The sequence below is a fragment of the Ranitomeya variabilis genome, chromosome 1 (genome assembly GCF_051348905.1).
Source record: "Ranitomeya variabilis isolate aRanVar5 chromosome 1, aRanVar5.hap1, whole genome shotgun sequence".
In the NCBI taxonomy this organism is placed as follows: domain Eukaryota; kingdom Metazoa; phylum Chordata; class Amphibia; order Anura; family Dendrobatidae; genus Ranitomeya; species Ranitomeya variabilis.
Window position 1 is genome coordinate 836,036,738 of NC_135232.1, and position 17,462 is coordinate 836,054,199.

General features: G+C 41.8%; 1 long non-coding RNA gene across 1 annotated transcript in view; it reads left to right on the forward strand.

Annotated features, from left to right (window-relative positions):
- Nucleotides 1-4,941, forward strand: part of LOC143771480 (uncharacterized) — a 254,353-nt gene extending 249,412 nt beyond the window's left edge. Inside the window, exon 3 of the long non-coding RNA XR_013215095.1 lies at nt 4,720-4,941. This is a non-coding gene — a long non-coding RNA (uncharacterized LOC143771480). The remainder of the gene's footprint in view (nt 1-4,719) is intronic.
- The last annotated feature ends 12,521 nt before the right edge of the window (nt 4,942-17,462 follow it).

Genomic DNA, 17,462 nt, shown 5'->3' on the forward strand with positions numbered 1-17,462 from the left:
TAAAAAAAAACTAGACTGCGGTTTACAAAAATGTACTGTGCGTGAATAAGGCAATATTCTTCTGGGAAAGCGTCTTGTGGACAGATTAGACCAAGATAGAGCTTTTTGTTAAATCACATAATTATACTGTTTACCAAGAATGGAATGAGGCCTACAAAGAAAAGAACACAGAATCTGCAATCAATTATGGTGGAGATTCAAAGATGTTTTGGGGTTGTTTTTCTGCCTCTGGCACTGGGTGCCTTACTATGTGAAAGGTATCATGAAATCTGAAGGCTACCGAAGGATTTTGGGTTGCAATGTGGTCCCCGGGGTCAGAAAGCTGGGTTTGCGTCCTAGGTCATGGGTCTTCCAGTGGAACAATGACCTTAAGAATACTTCAAGAAGCACCCAGAAATGGATGGAAATAAAGTGCTGGAGAGTTCTGAAGTGGCCAGCGATAATTCTGGATCTATACCCATTGAACACCTGTGGAGAGATCTTACATTTCTTTTGGGAGAAGGCATCCTTGACATATGAGAGACCTGGAGCAATTTGCAAAAGAAGAGTGGAGCAAAATTCCAGCTGAGAGGTGTAATAAGCTTGTTGATGGTTCTAGGAAGTGATTGATTGCAGTTATTTATTCCAAAGGGCGTGCAACCAAATATTAACTTGAGGATGTCAACAATGTTGTCCTGACCATTTTTGTAGTTTTGTGTGAAATGATGTCCAATTTAACTTTTTTTCTCAGTTTTTCAAATTGTCAGACAAACAACCGCACTGTCCTGCCGCCAGTAGTAAGTGCTGATCAACTTACTATTATACTGTATATCATTGGTCATCACTTGTAATGAACAATCTATCTGCCTGTATAAAAGAAACCTTACTTGATTTGTCATTATGCACCTAAAGTAATGGGCAGCAGTGTTGTCACAGTGATTTATTTAATCTCCTGCACTCATCTGTCACCATATTGATGCATTCTATATAAATTCTATATATACCAAGCACTTGCATACACAATTGGCATAAATGAACAGTGTTTTCTTGAACAATACATTCCCTATACAGTCACAGGCTGTGAACGCAAACAGGCCAGGAGATCAATAATTAATTATAAATCTGCATTGCCTAAGAATATTTATTCTTCAGAGAAATAAATGACAGAAGTGTTAAGATTCATACACAGACAAGAGAGGTGTACACATAATGGGGCAAATGATCTTTCCTGGAGAAACACTGGGACAGTTCAACCTGTTATTCATTAACTCACCAGTGACATTAATATTAATTGTATTGCTGACTATAGGCACACGCTAATTGTTGCTGATGATTTTGCTGATAATGTTGCTTCCTGTTATTGTGTCTAATGGCTGCAAATGCCTAATAACATACAGCATAAACAAGTGGATGAATCACATTAGTCTTTGATGCTAAATTGACAGTGGCAGCCATTTTAAACACATATGTGTCCTATTTGGCTTGCCTCTCTGAGCTGCTTAGGGTATTCTAACATGAAGGTACATGCAATGACTGGTCAGATTGACACCTGCTTTTCAGTATAAAATTCTCCTAAGATAGTTCTCACTTGCCCCTACTAAACTTAGGTTATGCTTGACACAGGGAACAGGAAGGGGTTAAAGGGTATATCCAGGACCAGTGGTGTACCGCCAATGGCGGCAGGCCATGCTGCTGCTATGGGGCCCCGAGGGGTGAGGGGGCCTGCCGCAGTCAGAACACAATGGCTGTGCCAGGGGCGCACATACTGCATGTGCAGCCGAGGCGGCTACACCAGGGCCCAGAGGCTTCGGGGGAACCCTGCAGGGCGGCTAATAATGAGGGCAATATGGCCTGTTTATCCAGCCCCAAGGCTCCGGGGGCTCCTGGCCAGATTGCCCTCATGTGCGTCGGGCAGGGAGAGATCCCTGCAGCTCCGCTGCCTACAAGAGAAAATGGCTGTGGAGCTGCAGCAATCCATCATGCTTCCTGCCCGCACTTCCTGTCTCACATAGCAGTCATAGGTGCGGCTGGATGACATCATCATTCAGCGCTGCAGCCGCTGTGCCAGTGATAGGAAGCTGCCGGCGATGGTGATGATGTGGCTGCTGGAGAGCATGCAGAGAGGTGAAAGGTGCTGTCTGCTGTGTGTGGGTGTGTACGTATGTGTGTGTGTGTGTGTGTGTGTGTAGAGATGAGTGGTGGTGTGTGTGTGTGCGTGTGTGTGTGCATAGTGCTGTGGTGGAACGTGCAGAGAGGTAAATGGTGGTGTGTGTCTGTGTGTGTGTGTAGGTGGAGGAGAGGGTAATGATGGGGGTGATGGGGAGAAGGCAATGATGGGGTGACAGAGAGGGCAATGATGGGGTGGAGGGGGACAAAGCAATGATGGCAGTGGTGGAAAGGGCAATAATAGGGGGTGGGGGAGGAGGAAATGATGGAGGTGGTGGAATGGGCAATGATGGGGTGGAGGAGAAAAGGCAATGATGGTGGCAGTGGAAAGTCAAATAATAGTGGAAATGGCAATGATGGAGGTGATAGAGGAGGAGAAAATGATGGAGGTAGTGGAATGGGCAATGCTGGGGTGGTGGGGAGAAAGCAATGATAGAGGTGGTGGAAATGGCAACGATGAGGGTGCTGGGTGAGAAGGCAATGATGGGGGAGGGGGAGAGGACAATAATGGGATGTGAGGGGAGGAGGACGTGAGGGGTGTGGGGGATTGGGAAGGGAGGAAGGGGGATTCATAATGGATTTAGGAACAGGGGGAGGTGGAGGAAGACGTTATTATCGCTTATTATGTTTAACACAGTCCCTTAGTATATAGTGTACTCACTTATTATACATAGCACATCCCCTTAGTATATAGTGTACTCACTTAATATGTATAGCACAGTCCCTTAGTATATAGTGTACTCACTAATGTATAGCACAGTCCTTTAGTATATAGTGTACTCACTTATTATGTCTAACACAGTCCCTTAGTATATAGTGTACTCACTTATTATGTATAACACCATCATAAGTTACATAGCTTCCTCTTTTACAATGTATAACACCATTCCTTATTACATACCATCTTCTCTAGTTATATATGGTGCCGTCCCTTAATATATAGTTCCTCTGCTGTTATGTACAGTGCTGTCTCTTACATAGTGTATTCTTGCTATTTTTGCTATTCATAGTGCCCTCTTTTATTACATAGTCTGCTCTCTTGTTAGATATAAAATGACTGCTGATGGAGGAGCCGGTGACTAGACTACCAGTCCATCATCTCCTCCATTAGAGAAGAAGCTTTCCCATGCTCCATAAGCCATCATTGCATTATATATCTAACAATATAGGATGATGTATAATAAAAAACAGGGCTCTATATAATCCAATATGTAAGGGACGGTGCTGTACATAGCAAGAGAGGGCACTGTATAAGGGACAGCAATATACATAATAAAGGAGACTATGTAACATATATTCATGTATGTGTGTGGATATATATATTTATATAAACATAGCTTTGTCACCATAAAAGGAAGGGGTCCAGACACATTTCTTGCACAGGGGCCCCAAGCTGTCAGTGTCCGCCCCTGGGCTGTGCTGTCCCGTGTGCCTTTAATTAACTGTGTGCACCACTGAACTCTCCATGCTGAACTCTCTGGCTGGATTTCCATAAGGATGCCATGCCTCCTTTCCAGTCAGAGACAACAGTGTATGCTGGACCCGGACAGAAGTAGTTGCATATATGAGGGCGGCTACCGGCTGTTGGAGGCAAAGCGTGAGGAGCTGAAGCTGTGTGGAGACGCAAGTCGGTGAGCTGGGCTCCCCATTCAGATTTTTGCTATGGGGTCCCATGATTTCTATGTACGCCCCTGTCCGGGACTTTCTAAAAAAAAGAAAAAATGTGCCTAAGCATTAACAGGCAGGTAATTGCCTGCCTGTTGTACATGGAGCTGTTCTTCCCCGGCACAGAGCGGTCACATACCGCTCCTGCCAGGGGGATTCAGCTGCCTCTACTGAAGCGACAAAGTGGGATTTTCGACGTTATTCTGACTGACAGTCGGCTCCCCCAGTTAGACAGCGTTGATCTTGCTGTCAATCAGAATGACATGGGAAGTTCTGCCCTGTCGATAGAGCAGAGGGGAAAAGATGCCTCCACTCTGTAGACGGACATCAGCGGAAGCATCTGAATCCATGGCAGGAGCGGTTTGTGACTGATCTGTGCCAGGGAAGAATGGTGCCATGCACAATGGGCAGGTAAGTTGCAATTACCTGCCTGTTAGTGCTTAGGGTTAGGTGTATTTTTTTTATAAAGCCATGGATTCCCCCTTTAAGCCTTGCTCCATATGCTTCATACAGTGCAGTGCATAGAGAACAGGGAACCATCAAACCAAACATACCAATTACACCCATTTCAAGTGTAGGTTCACACTACTATACATCAACAATTCTGCACCTTTTGTTCCATTATTGCACAGATCTGTAAGGGTAAAATTGTTTGAAACGTAAGACGTGATTTTTGTATACTTTCAATCGCTGAACTTAGTAAAAATATTTTAAAAATTCCATCACGTACGTTTTTTCATAAACACTGACTCCATAGGCTTTTTCTTGCACCATACATTGACCCCTTTGAGTCACCTTTGGTGGATGATTTTGGTATTGTTAGATTGGTAGAATTGTTTTTCATAGTACAGAAGCAGAGAAAAGGAATTCCATATACATTTCTCAAGAAGGTGCTTTAATGTTTTGCAGTGATGTTCCTGGGCTGATGGAAAAATTTTACATTGAGAAAAATGTGAGCAAGTGAAGACTGTTTATTGATTCATCCAAAAAAGGTCTGAAAACTGTGTAACTGCACAATGGCAGCAAGTATGCTTTAGTGCCTGTAGGGCATTCTCTGTACTTGAAGGAAAGCTATGAGAATTTAGAAATTATTTTCAAGAAACTTAACTACAAGAATCTAGAATGGTCAATATGTGGTGATCTGAAAGTTCTCTCTTTGCTCCTTGGACAGCAATGAGGATGCATGAAGTACCCATGCTTTTTGTGTCAATGAGACAGCCAGAATAGGAGTCATCACTTGAGCCAAAAAAAGTTAGCCAATAAGAATATCTTTGCAATCTAGACTCAAAAACGTTGCTGCGGAAAGTTTAGTTGATTAAAATAAGGTTCTCTTGCCACCACTCCACCTTAAGCTTGGACTGATGAAGCAGTTTGTGAAAGGGCTACCAAAAGAAGGAGAGACTTTAAGTACCTGTGTACCAAGTTTCACGGACTGTCCAAGCAATACTGAAGAAGGCATTTTAGTCTGGATATTTGGAAGCTCATGAAGGACGATGTGCTTGAAACAAAAATGAAAGTTCAGAAAAGGGCTTGAGATTCTTTAAAAGAAGTTGTGAAGAATTTTCCAGGAATCAGCAAAGATCTAAAATGTAAGTCCATAATGGAGATCATGATGCAAAAAGACTTAGCCCTAGTATTGATCTATTCAATGAAAATAGTATTATTTTATTGTAGAAAATTCCTGACAAAATCAGTCTAATAAAGGAAAACATGTAACAGTGTACAATAATTATCATAAAAAATGGATCGCACAGACAGAAAAAAAATCTTATATTCATGTCACTATCTTACAAAACGAACAAATGTGTGTACATTAGATACATATTTTATTTATTTTATAGTTTAAATAGATAAAACATAAGAAAACAAAATAAAAAAAAAATTGAAAAAAACATTAGAAAATTAAAAAAACATTTTCAAATTTTTTATCTATTTAAAATATACATAGCTATCTTTAGCTCTGAGATGTTGATCTGAATTACACTATGGATGTTATTTAACAGAATTCCTCATGCATGACGAGATACAGTATTTATCTACACATATTTGTTCTTCTTGTAATATAATGTCTGTGTCATCCATTTTTAACGATAATTATTGTACACTTTGTTGTATGTTTTCCTTTATTAGACTGATGAAGGTCTGTCTTTGACTGAAACATTTGTTTATTTTGTCAAGAATTTTCTACAATAAAATAATACTATTTTTGTTGAATATATCAATACGAGTGGCAAGTCTCTTTGCTTCATAACTGAGGGATCCTACTTCGGTCACCATTTTCTTCAGAAGTGCCATGTTTATTATCACATACAGCTCTAACAAAAATTAAGAGGCCACTGCAAAATGTTCAGTTTGTCTGATTTTTCTCTTTATAGGTATATTTTGTAATGTAAATTGTTCTTTTTTTCTACAAACTCCTGACAAAATGTCTCCATATTTCCAAGCAATAACATTTTTTTTTTTCTGAAAAGGAGAAATGGTCAAAATTTAAAAAAAAAACAGCGCTTTCAGATCAAATAATACAAAGAAAACAAGATCATAATCATTTAGAAACAGCAATGCTAATGTTTTAACTCAGGAAGAGTTCAGAAATCAATATTTTGTGGAATAACCATTATTTTTGCTCACAGCTTTCATGCGTCTTGGCATGCTTTCCACCAGACTTTCACACTGTTTCTGGCTCAAAAGTGTAAGCAGTTCTTCTTTGTTTGATGGCTTGTGACTATCCATAATCCTCTTGATTACATTCCAGAGGTTTTCAATGGGGTTCAGGTCTGGAGATAGGGCTACCCATGACAGGATTTTGATGTGGTGGTCTCTTAATTTTAGCCAGAGCTGTAGTGGAGAATGTCCTGAAATGTTTCAAAGGCTTAAATTGTCTCATGAGCTTGAATAATGAATGTTCCATACATTTTTATATATAATATTGTGTACATTTTTGGCTACAATAAATATTTTTCTTGTTCATTTCACTTGTACGTAATTTCATGTGTGTCTTGTTCAAAATCCATACTTGATGGTTAAAAGTAGAAGTTTGGGTTTTTTTAATCACGGCATAGGAAAGCATAAAAATCAGTCATTGGATTTGAAACATTTTCATAAACCCAAACTTTTGCATACCGTATATACTCGAGTATAAGCCGAGATCTTCAGTCCCAAAAAATTGGGCTGAAAGTGTCCCTCTCGGCTTATACTCGAGTCATGGTCTGCGGATGAGGGGGAGCGACGACTATCAAATACTCACCTGCTCCTGACGCGGTAACTGCATGTCCTACGGTCTCCGGGCGTGGCAGCTTCTTCCCCTGTTCAGCGGTCACTGGTACCGCTCATTAAAGTAATGAATATGGACTCCACTCCCATAGGAGTGGAGCCGCATATTCATTACTGTAATGAGCGGTACCATGTGACTGCTCAATACAGGAAGAAGCTGCCACGCCCGGAGACCGTGGGACATGCAGGGACTGTGTCAGGAGCGTCGGGAGCAGGTGAGTATTTCATATTCACCTTTCCATGTTCCACTGACGCTCCGTCTTCCGCATCCTCTGCAGTGACTGTTCAGGTCTGAGGGTGCGGTGACGTATTAGTGTGCGCGCCGCCCACTGCCTGAACAGTTACTGCGGAGAGACGGGACACTGGCGAGCAGCGACGAGAGATGAGTATGTCATTTTTTTCTTTTTAGTGCAGCAGCATTACATGTGGCACAATGTTATATGGAGCATCTATGGGGTCATAATGAACTGTATGGAGCATTATATGGGGCATCTCTGGGACCATAAAGAACTGCATGGAGCATTATATGGGGCATCTCTGGGGCCATAAAGCACTGCATGGAGCATTATATGGGGCATCTATGGGACCATAAAGAACTGCATGGAGCATTATATGGGGCAGCTCTGGGGCCATAAAGAACTGCATGGAGCATTATATGGTGCATCTATGGGGCCATAAAGAACTGCATAGAGCATTATATGGGGAACCTCTGGGGCCATAAAGAACTGCATGGAGCATTATATGGGGCATCTCTGGGGCCATAAAGAACTGCATGGAGCATTATATGGGGCATCTCTGGGGCCTTAAAGAACTGCATGTAGCATTATATGGGGCATCTATGGGGCCATAAAGAACTGCATAGAGCATTATATGGGGCATATTTGTATATGGAGCATCTTATGGGGCCATACAGAACTGTATGGAGCATTATATGGGGCATATTTGTATATGGAGCATCTTATGGAGCCATAATGAACTGCATGTAGCATTATATGGGGAACATTTGTATATGGAGCATCTTATGGGGCCATAATAAACTGTATGCAGCATTATATATGGCACATTGTTATATGGAGCATCTTATGGGGCCATAATCAGCATTTGTGCAGCATTATATGGGGCATATTTTAATATGGAGCATCTTATGGGGCCCATCATGAACTGTATGGAGCATTATATGGGGCTCCCGATTCAATATGGATATTCAAAAACACTAACCTACTGATGTCTCAATTAATTTTACTTTTATTGGTATCTATTTTTATTTTTGACATTTACCCGTAGCTGCAGCATTTTCCACCCTAGGCTTATTCTCGAGTCAATAAGTTTTCCCAGTTTTTAGTTGCAAAATTAGGGGGGTTGGCTTATACTTGGGTCAGCTTATACTCGAGTATATACGGTACTTGTTTTATTAATGAATACATATTCCTCGTTTGCTACCAATGAAGCTTTCATGGAGATTACATCCTTGTGTAGGTTCTCACCACAATCAAACGTGGGAACAAATCAGGAATGGACCTAGTCTCTCCAGCAACATGAGATGCTATGTACTATGGTTGGTAGATAATACCTCCCCTGTATGAGAAGGTAATATGCTGCTGTTATCAATGGAAAGTGTATAGAATGAACAAACACACAATCGTTTCTACAAAACTCTTCCAATAATTGCATCATGTCATGTAAATGTTTAATAAATTTTGGCACTCGCTATAGACAGTTTATTTGCTCAAATTAAAAAACCTTTGCATAAAATGTTGATACTGGTTCCCTGTGACACTAGTTCTTCCATGATTTGAAAATCAGATAAAAACACCAACCAATTTAAATAGTTTCACAATATATATATATATATATATATATATATATATATATATATAATTGTCTAAGGGTTTTTCCGTCTGTCTGTCTGTCTGTCTGTCTGTCTGTCCTGGAAATCCCGCTTCTCTGATTGGTCGAGGCCGCGACCAATCAGAGACGGGCACAGCATGGCGACGATGATGTCATAATGGAAATCCCGCGTCTCTGATTGGTCGAGGCCGCCAGGCCTCGACCAATCAGCGACGGGCACAGTATCGACGTAGATGTCATAATGGTTGCCATGGCGATGATGATGTCATAAAGGCTGCCTCGACCAATCAGCGACGGGCACAGTCTGCCGCGAATTATGGAATCATCATTGTCCATATACTACGGGGACATGCATATTCTAGAATACCCGATGCGTTAGAATCGGGCCACGGTCTAGTATCTCTATATATAATTGTCTAAGGGTTTTTCCGTCTGTCTGTCTGTCTGTCTGTCTGTCTGTCTGTCTGTCCTGGAAATCACTCCATATAAGGTATGGTCTACAAACAGGATACCTTATATGGAGTGGTCGGCGGTTTGTAGACCATACCTTATATGGAGTGGTCGGCGGTTTGTAGACCATACCTTATATGGAGTGGTCGGCGGTTTGTAGACCATACCTTATATGGAGTGGTTGGCGGTTTGTAGACCATACCTTATATGGAGTGGTCGACGGTTTGTCGGGCGGCCTCGACCAATCAGAGATGGGCACAGCATGGCGACGATGATGTCATAATGGTTGCCATGGCGACGATGATGTCATAAAGGTTGCCTCGACCAATCAGCGACGGGCACAGTCTGCCGCGAATCACATACTACGGGGACATGCATATTCTAGAATACCCGATGCATTAGAATCGGGCCACAGTCTAGTATATATATCTATATATATAATTGTCTAAGGGTTTTTCCGTCTGTCTGTCTGTCTGTCTGTCTGTCTGTCTGTCTGTCTTTCTGTCTGTCTGTCTGTCTGTCTGTCTGTCCTGGAAATCACTCCATATAAGGTATGGTCTACAAACAGGATACCTTATATGGAGTGGTCGGCGGTTTGTAGACCATACCTTATATGGAGTGGTCGGCGGTTTGTAGACCATACCTTATATGGAGTGGTCGGCAGTTTGTAGACCATACCTTATATGGAGTGGTCGGCGGTTTGTAGACCATACCTTATATGGAGTGGTCGACGGTTTGTCGGGCGGCCTCGACCAATCAGAGATGGGCACAGCATGGCGACGATGATGTCATAATGGTTGCCATGGCGACGATGATGTCATAAAGGTTGCCTCGACCAATCAGCGACGGGCACAGTCTGCCGCGAATCACATACTACGGGGACATGCATATTCTAGAATACCCGATGCATTAGAATCGGGCCACAGTCTAGTATATATCTAATTGTCTAAGGGTTTTTCCGTCTGTCTGTCTGTCTGTCTTTCTGTCTGTCTGTCTGTCTTTCTGTCTGTCTGTCTGTCTGTCTGTCTGTCTGTCCTGGAAATCCCGCTTCTCTGATTGGTCGAGGCCGCCAGGCCTCGACCAATCAGCGATGGGCACAGCATGGCGACGATGATGTCATAATGGAAATCCCACGTCTCTGATTGGTCGAGGCCGCCAGGCCTCGACCAATCAGCGACGGGCACAGTATCGACGTGATGTCATAATGGTTGCCATGGCGACGATGATGTCATAAAGGTTGCCTCGACCAGTCAGCGACGGGCACAGTCTGCTGCGAATCACATACTACGGGGACATGCATATTCTAGAATACCCGATGCTTTAGAATCGGGCCACAGTCTAGTATATATATATATATATATATATATATATATATATATATATATATATATATACACTGTATATATATATATATATATATATAAATATATATATATATATATGTAAATATATAAATATATGTATATAGATATATATGTATATATATATATATACGTATATACAGTATATATATATATATATATATATATATATATATATATATATATATATATATATACAGTACAGAGCAAGAGTTTGGACACACCTTCTCATTTAAAGATTTTTCTGTATTTTCATGACTATGAAAATTGTAAATTCACACTGAAGGCATCAAAACTATGAATTAACACATGTGGAATTATATACTTAACAAAAAAGTGTAAAACAACTGAAAATATGTCTTATATTCTACAGTAGGTTCTTCAAAGTAGCCACCTTTTGCTTTGATGACTGTTTTGCACACTCTTGGCATTCTCTTGATGAGCTTCAAGAGGTAGTCACCGGAAATGGTCTTACAACAATCTTGAAGGAGTTCCCAGAGATGTTTAGCACTTGTTGGCCCTTTTGCCATCACTCTGCGGTCCAGCTCACCCCAAACCATCTCGATTGGGTTCAGGTCTGGTGACTGTGGAGGCCAGGTCATCTGGCGTAGCACCCCATCACTCTCCTTCTTTGTCAAATAGCCCTTACACAGCCTGGAGGTGTGTTTGGGGTCATTGTCCTGTTGAAAAATAAATGATGGTCCAACTAAACGCAAACCGGATGGAATAGCATGCCGCTGCAAGATGCTGTGGTAGCCATGCTGGTTCATTATGCCTTAAATTTTGAATAAATCCCCAACAGTGTCACAAGCAAAGCACCCCCACACCATCACACTTCCTCCTCCATGCTCCATGGTGGGAACCAGGCATGTAGATTTCATCCGTTCACCTTTTCTGCGTCGCACAAAGACACGGTGGTTGGAACCAAAGATCTCAAATTTTGACTCATCAGACCAAAGCACAGATTTCCACTGGTCTAATGTCCATGCCTTGTGTCTCCTCTTAACAGTTGTTGTAGAGATGTGTCAGCTGCTAGAACTCTGTGTGGCATTGACCTGGCCTCTAATCTGAGCTGCTGTTAACCTGAAACTTCTGAGGCTGGTGACTCGGATAAACTTATCCTCAGAAGCAGAGGTGATTCTTGGTCTTCCTTTCCTGGGGCGGTCCTCATGTGAGACAGTTTCTTTGTAGCGCTTGATGGTTTTTCGGACTGACCTTCATTTCTTAAAGTATTTATGGCCACTCGTTTTTCTTTACTTAGCTGTTTTTTTCTCGCCATAATACAAATTCTAATAGTCTATTCAGTAGGACTATCAGCTGTGTATCCACCAGACTTCTGCACAACACAACTGATGGTCCCAACCCCATTTATAAGGCAAGAAATCCCACTTATTAAACCTGACAGGGTACACCTGTGAAGTGAAAAGCATTTCCGGTGACTACCTCTTGAAGCTCATCAAGAGAATGCCAAGAGTGTGCAAAGCAGTCATCAAAGCAAATGGTGGATACTTTGAAGAACCTAGAATATAAGACATATTTTCAGTTGTTTCACACTTTTTTGTTAAGTATATAATTCCACATGTGTTAATTCATACTTTGATGCCTTCAGTGTGAATGCACAATTTTCATAGTCATGAAAATACAGAAAAATCTTTATGTGAGAAGGTGTGTCCAAACTTCTGGTTCAAAAAAAAGATTTTTATGTGAAATAACAATTTTCTCCTTCAAACTTTACTTACGTCAAAGAATGCTCCCTTTGCGGCAATTACAGCATTGCAGACCTTTGGCATTCTAGCAGTTAATTTGCTGAGGTAATCTGGAGACATATCACCCCATGCTTTCAGAAGCCCCTCCCACAAGTTGGTTTGGCTTCATGGGCACGTTTTGCGTACCATACGGTCAAGCTTCTCCCACAACAGCTCAATGGGTTTGAGATCTGGTGACAGCGCTGGCCACTCCATCACAGATAGAATATCATCTGCCTGCTTCTTCCCTAAATAGTTCATGCTTAATTTGGATGTCTGCTTTGGGTCATTGTCCTGTTGCAGGATAAAATTGGCTCCAATCAAATGCTGTCCACAGGGTATGGCATGGCGTTGCAAAATGGAGTGATAGCCTTCCTTATTCAATATTCCTTTTACGTTGTACAAAACTCCCACTTTTCCAGCACCAAAGCAAACACAGACCATCACATTACCTCCACCATGCTTGACAGATAGCGTCAGACACTCTTCCAGCATTTTTTCAGTTGTTCTACATCTCACAAATGTTCTTCTGTGTGATCCAAACACCTCAAACTTAGATTTGTCTGTCCATAACACTTTTTTCCAATCTTCCTCTGTCCAATGTCTGTGCTCTTTTGCCCATATTAATCTTTTCCTTTTTTTAGCCAGTCTCAGATATGGCTTTTTCTTTGCCACTCTGCCCTGAAGGCCAGCATCCCAGAGTCGCCTCTTCGCTGTAGACATTGACACTGGCGTCTTGCGTGTACTATTAAATGAAGCTGCCAGTTGAGGACCTGTGAGGCGTCAATTTCTCAAACTACAGACTCTAATGTACTTGTCTTGTTGCTCAGTTGTGCAGTGGAGCCTCCCACTTCTCTTTCTTACTCTGGTTATAGCCTGTTTGTGCTCTCCTCTGAAGTGAGTAGTACACACCATTGTAGGAAATCTTCAGTTTCTTGGCAATTTCTCACATGGAATAGCCTTCATTTCTAAGAACAATGCAAGTTCTTTTTTTCTGGCCATTTTGAGAGTTTAATGAAACCAACAAATGTAATGCTCCAGATTCTCAACTAGCTCAAAGGAAAGTCAGGTTTATAGGTTCTTTAATCAGCCAAACTGTTTTCAGCTGTGCTAACATACTTGCACATGGGTTTTCAAGGGTATTCTAACCATCCATTAGCATCCTTACACAGTTAGCAAACACAAAGTACCATAAGAACACTGGAGTGATGGTTGTTGGAAATGGGCCTCTACAGGTCCTTCTCAAAAAATTAGCATATAGTGTTAAATTTCATTATTTACCATAATGTAATGATTACAATTAAACTTTCATATATTATAGATTCATTATCCACCAACTGAAATTTGTCAGGTCTTTTATTGTTTTAATACTGATGATTTTGGCATACAACTCCTGATAACGCAAAAAACCTGTCTCAATAAATTAGCATATTTCACCCGACCAATCAAATAAAAGTGTTTTTTAATACCAAACAAAAAAACCATCAAATAATAATGTTCAGTTATGCACTCAATACTTGGTCGGGAATCCTTTGGCAGAAATGACTGCTTCAATGCGGCGTGGCATGGAGGCAATCAGCCTGTGACACTGCTGAGATGTTATGGAGGCCCAGGATGCTTCAATAGCGGCCTTAAGCTCATCCAGAGTGTTGGGTCTTGCGTCTCTCAACTTTCTCTTCACAATATCCCACAGATTCTCTATGGGGTTCAGGTCAGGAGAGTTGGCAGGCCAATTGAGCACAGTAATACCATGGTCAGTAAACCATTTACCAGTGGTTTTGGCACTGTGAGCAGGTGCCAGGTCGTGCTGAAAAATGAAATCTTCATCTCCATAAAGCATTTCAGCCGATGGAAGCATGAAGTGCTCCAAAATCTCCTGATAGCTAGTTGCATTGACCCTGCCCTTGATGAAACACAGTGGACCAACACCAGCAGCTGACATGGCACCCCACACCATCACTGACTGTGGGTACTTGACACTGGACTTCAGGCATTTTGGCATTTCCTTCTCCCCAGTCTTCCTCCAGACTCTGGCACCTTGATTTCCGAATGACATGCAAAATTTGCTTTCATCAGAAAAAAGTACTTGGGACCACTTAGCAACAGTCCAGTGCTGCTTCTCTGTAGCCCAGGTCAGGCGCTTCTGCCGCTGTTTATGGTTCAAAAGTGGCTTTACCTGGGGAATGCGGCACCTGTAGCCCATTTCCTGCACACGCCTGTGCACGGTGGCTCTGGATGTTTCCACACCAGACTCAGTCCACTGCTTCCTCAGGTTCCCCAAGGTCTGGAATCGGTCTTTCTCCACAATCTTCCTCAGGGTCCGGTCACCTCTTCTCGTTCTACAGAGTTTTCTGCCACATTGTTTCCTTCCAACAGACTTACCATTGAGGTGCCTTGATACAGCACTCTGGGAACAGCCTATTTGTTGAGAAATTTCTTTCTGGGTCTTACCCTCTTGCTTGAGGGTGTCAATGATGGCCTTCTTGACATCTGTCAGGTCGCTAGTCTTACCCATGATGGGGGTTTTGAGTAATGAACCAGGCAGGGAGTTTTTAAAAGCCTCAGGTATCTTTTGCATGTGTTTAGAGTTAATTAGTTGATTCAGAAGATTAGGGTAATAGGTCGTTTAGAGAACCTTTTCTTGATATGCTAATTTATTGAGACAGGTTTTTTGGGTTATCAGGAGTTGTATGCCAAAATCATCAGCATTAAAACAATAAAAGACCTGACAAATTTCAGTTGGTGGATAATGAATCTATAATATATGAAAGTTTAATTGTAATCATTACATTATGGTAAATAATGACATTTAACACTATATGCTAATTTTTTGAGAAGGACCTGTATATACCTATGAAGATATTGAATTACAAACCAGACATTTGCAGCTAGAATAGTCATTTACCACATTAACAATGTATAGAGTGTATTTCTGAATCATTTAATGTTAGCTACAGTGGAAAAAACGGTGCTTTTCTTTCAAAAATAAGGAAATTTCTAAGTGACCCTAAACTTTTGAATGGTAGTGTACATATTATTTATATATATATATATATATATATATATATATATATATATATATATATATATATATATATATATATATATATATATATACACTCACTGGCCACTTTATTAGGTACACCTGTCCAACTTCTTGTTAACACTTAATTTCTAATCAGCCAATCACATGGCGGCAACTCAGTGCATTTAGGCATGTAGACATGGTCAAGACAATCTCCTGCAGTTCAAACCGAGCATCAGTATGGGGAAGAAAGGTGATTTGAGTGCCTTTGAACGTGGCATGGTTGTTGGTGCCAGAAGGGCTGGTCTGAGTATTTCAGAAACTGCTGATCTACTGGGATTTTCACGCACAACCATCTCTAGGGTTTACAGAGAATGGCCCGAAAAAGAAAAAAAATCCAGTGAGCGGCAGTTCTGTGGGCGGAAATGCCTTGTTGATGCCAGAGGTCAGAGGAGAATGGGCAGACTGGTTCGAGCTGATAGAAAGGCAACAGTGACTCAAATCGCCACCCGTTACAACCAAGGTAGGCCTAAGAGCATCTCTGAACGCACAGTGCGTCGAACTTTGAGGCAGATGGGCTACAGCAGCAGAAGACCACACCGGGTACCACTCCTTTCAGCTAAGAACAGGAAACTGAGGCTACAATTTGCACAAGCTCATCGAAATTGGACAGTAGAAGATTGGAAAAACGTTGCTTGGTCTGATGAGTCTCGATTTCTGCTGCGACATTCGGATGGTAGGGTCAGAATTTGGCGTAAACAACATGAAAGCATGGATCCATCCTGCCTTGTATGGAGCATCTTTGGGATGTGCAGCCGACAAATCTGCGGCAACTGTGTGATGCCATCATGTCAATATGGACCAAAATCTCTGAGGAATGCTTCCAGCACCTTGTTGAATCTATGCCACGAAGAATTGAGGCAGTTCTGAAGGCAAAAGGGGTCCAACCCGTTACTAGCATGGTGTACCTAATAAAGTGGCCGGTGAGTGTATATATAGATGTATAATTCAAAGGGTTAAAATATTGCTGCTAAATTGGCTTAGCAGCATGCGCATCAGATTTTACAACTGATTTACAGTATATTAGTTTGTTCTGCTAGTTATCTCATATATTGTCAGCATGGACACATATGTCTATGTTTGTACAATGATGAGTCTGTACTAGAGGTAATTAAGATACGGTCCATTAACCTGATAACATATCAAACAGCAGGTCTATTTCTAACCAGCCTTGCAGAAATGACTCCAGAGAGAAATCGTGAACAATTTATGATAAACTAGACAGCCACATATATGTCCTGCCTTAGATATAAACATGTTTTGCCATTAAATTGTACCAAATGCCAGGAAGGGAATTAAAAAAAAAATTGCTTCCCATAATACAAATAGTTTTTCTAGTGGAAAAAAAAATTGTATAAGGCCTCTTTCACACGTCAGTGTCTCCGGTACGTGTACTGACAGTTTTCTCACGTACCGGAGACACTGACACATGTAGACCAATTCAAATGAATGGTTCTATGCACATGTCTCCGTGTTTTCACGGACCGTGTGTCCATGTTGAAAACACGGAGACATGTCCGTTTTTCTCCGGCAGCACGTACAGCAATACGTCCTGCACACGTGCACACAGAGAACAGTGTGCACTCTGCTCCGTGTGCACGTACCACAACAGTAAGCGCTGTCCCCCCGCGTGTGGTGCTGAAGGCGGCATTCATCTCTTCTCCCCCGCAGGAGAGAAGAGATGAAAGATCAAGGTTTTTTTCTTTTTTGTTAAAAATAAAGTTTGCAGGTGAGCTCCCGCCTCCCATCCCCAGTGCGCCGCCCGGCCCCTTGCAGAGAAATACTCACCCAGCTCCCGCGATGTCTCCTCTCTCCTCTCAGCGCTGGCAGCTTGTCCTGTGTGAGCGGTCACGTGGGACCGCTCATTACAGTGATGAATATGCGCATATTCAT